Source organism: Physeter macrocephalus, chromosome 11 (genome assembly GCF_002837175.3).
Source record: "Physeter macrocephalus isolate SW-GA chromosome 11, ASM283717v5, whole genome shotgun sequence".
NCBI lineage: Eukaryota > Metazoa > Chordata > Mammalia > Artiodactyla > Physeteridae > Physeter > Physeter macrocephalus.
This window is the reverse complement of record NC_041224.1, coordinates 123996938-124000294: the sequence shown is the minus strand read 5'-3', so window position 1 is coordinate 124000294 and position 3357 is coordinate 123996938.

Below are 3357 nucleotides of genomic sequence, written 5' to 3'. Positions count from 1 at the left end.
CTTGATTTCAGTCTGATAAGACCCTGAACAGAGAACCTATGTAACCAATGTTCTGATATACAGAAACTGTGAAATCATAAATTTGTGATGTTTTAAGCAACTAAGATCATGGCAACTTCTATGCAGCAATAGAATATTAATATATCTAAGAGTATATATATATGTATATTTTTTGTTGAAGTATAGCTCATTTACAATATTATGACAGTTTCAGGTGTACAGCATGGTGACTCAGTTTTTTGCAAATTATATTGCATTATAGATTATTAAAAGATATTGGGTACAATTCCCTGTGCTATACAGTAAATCCTTGCTGCCTATTTTATATATCCTGGTTTGTATCTATTAATCTCATATCCCTACTTTGTCCCTCCCCTACTTCCTCTTCCCTTTGGTAACCTTAAGTTTGTTTTTATGTCTGTGGGTCTGTTTCCATTTTGTGTATATTTTAGATTCCACATATAAATGATATCATATAGCATATGTCTTTCTCTGACTTATTTCGCTAATCATAGTATTCTCTAGTTGCATCCATGTTGCTGCAAATGACATTATTTCATTCCTTTTTATAGCTGACTAATATTCCATTAGATATATATAGCACATCTTCTTAAGCCATTCATCTGTTGATGGGCACTTGGGTTGCTCCCAAGTCTTGGCTATTTTAAATAGTGCTGCTATGAACATCGGAGTCATATATCTTTTCAAATTAGTGTTTTCATTTTTTCCAGATATATACCCAGGATTAGAATTGCTGGATCATATGGTAGTTCAATTTTTAGCTTTTTAAGAAACCTCCATACTGTTTTCCATAGTAGCTGCATCAATTTACATTCCCATCAACAGTGTAGCAATGTTTTTACTGCAAATGATTTTTCAGTCTCTGCAGACTGAATATAAGTAATTCAGATTTTAAATATTATCATCTTTATCAGCTGTTTTTCTAACAACAGTTGTTTTCTCCAATGAAGTTCATGAAATACACCTTGCTGTAGTTATTACAAAAGGGAGGGCATTCCTTTCTCTTTTCATGGTCATACTTAACTAGCATTTCTCTCTGTGTGTCTTTGGCCCAGATGATTCTGTTCAGTATTCTAGCCATACTAGTGTGGTGATAGAAGTCTTTATAGATGTGTTGCTCAGACAAGAATAACTTAGACATTGTGGACCAAGCTAAAAATGGATTTTCCTCTTTGGATGGAAACACAGGTCCAGTTAAAATTTATATGAAATGCTATTAAATGTTCAGTCAGGCATTTTGGTAACTCAAGATTTCCTCATTCAAATAGTTTATGCTAAAATCATGAGCAAAAATAATACAAGTTTCATAAGAAAGGACATGATTTAATATTAAACCAGTTTCATATTTCATATTAGAAAAATGTAGTTTGCAATATTAAAATACTTTCTCTTTCTATCAAAATAGAATGAGAAAATGAGACTGAAATTTTCTTTTTTGGGAAGACAGTCTTCTATGCTCCTGCAATTATGTGAATTACATTACATTTTCTAGGAAAATAAGGACAGTTAGAAACATAAGAATGATTTGAGAATGGACCAAGGTGAAGAATTTTATCTGATATCCAGAGCCACTTGCTGAATAATGCTGAATTTGGTTACTAAACTAAAAAGGAATGCCATTGTCTTAACCACGTGTCACCCTCTTTGTTCCACCTCCATTCTGTTTACTAGCCTTTAAGTTTACATTTAATAGAATTAATATCTGACACATTGAGTGAATCAATTTTGTTGACTTGAACTTTGTCCTCAAGGTTTTAATGATAAAATCCAGCTCACTGCAGAGAAGCTATTTCTGTACTTTGTACAGCTATGTAATTTTCTTGTTAGATAATATCTAAATATAATGTGTTTGAAATGATCCCCATACCTAGAGTAATTTGTATACATGACACTGTTCATTCTCAGTTCTTGCTAAGGTGTAAGTAAGTAAGTAAACATAAATATTCTGGTATGTACACATGTAAGACTCATAGGACATAGGTATATACATAAACAAATACATACATTAGAATACATATGGAGATACACATAAAATTTTTTAAGTGTGAATAAATACACACAGAAATAGTTTGTCTTTAAAAGTAAATGTAACGACATTTAGATATCCTTCAAATCACTGAAGCTGGGGGAATAGAACATTCGTTCTAAAAATGAAAAACACAGTGTGAGTTAGTAGAAAATGAAGTAGCTTGGGAATAATTGGATTTAAATTGTCATCTTATTTTTGTCACTAGCTTGCTATATGATTTGGGGTAATTATCTAACTGATCTGGGGTTATTACCTAACTTACCTGGGTCCTAAATATCCCCAATCATAAAATGAGAGGGTTGAGTAACACCAGAATATGTCCCTAATGGTTCTTGTGGAACATATATTCTCCTTGAGATAATAATAGTATTCTGCAGGCAAGAAAAAAGTGTCCTGTGGTCAAATAAGTTTGGAAATGCTGAGTTAAACAAAGTAAAAGAGCTTTCTTCAGTGCATGACTTTTTAGAGTCTTTAAAATGCTAATGTGTATTGAAACTCTGTGATGAATTTTACTATTCAGTGATTCTCCAACTCATTTTACCAACTTATTTTTACTGTATTTTTTGCATAAAACCAGATAAAATCCAGTGGGGTCAGTGTTTTCTGAAACAAATTTGGGGAAAAATTACTCCAGAAATCTTATTAGTAAAAAGCAAGAGAAATATCATACCCTAAAAATAGCCATAATACTCATATATTACCTACACAGTGAATGAATTTTTGCATGTAAAGTAAATGATAAACTGAGTGTATGCAGAAAATGTTTTAATGTTATTTAATATAAAAGATATCTGCCATGATGACTCTAATTTACTCTTCATTGTGTTTAAATATATCCCTTTTTATTGAGGTAGGATCAAAGCTTTAAAATTTCTTAGTTAAAGTAGGATTCTCTAACATTTCTGAGTTCTTTAAATAGTCACTTTATCAGCTAAGCTGTATACTTTAATTCCTCTCTCTCTCTCTGTGCATATATATGCATATATATATATTATATACATAAAAGATATATACATATCTTTTCCATTTAACAATAAATAGTCAATTTATCAGCGAAGCTGTATACTTTAATTCCTCTCTCTCTCTCTGTGCATATGCATATATATATATTATATACATAAAAGATATATACATATCTTTTCCATTTAACAAGCACAATTTAACACAATGATTTTCAATCAATGATTGTTTAATCACTGTTTATACTAAAGGACTCATTAGCTTGAAAATTATATAATTCTTCAAAAATGTGTCTCTTTCAATACAGAGCTAATTACCTAAGAAATTCTTCTTAAGAAATGTTAACT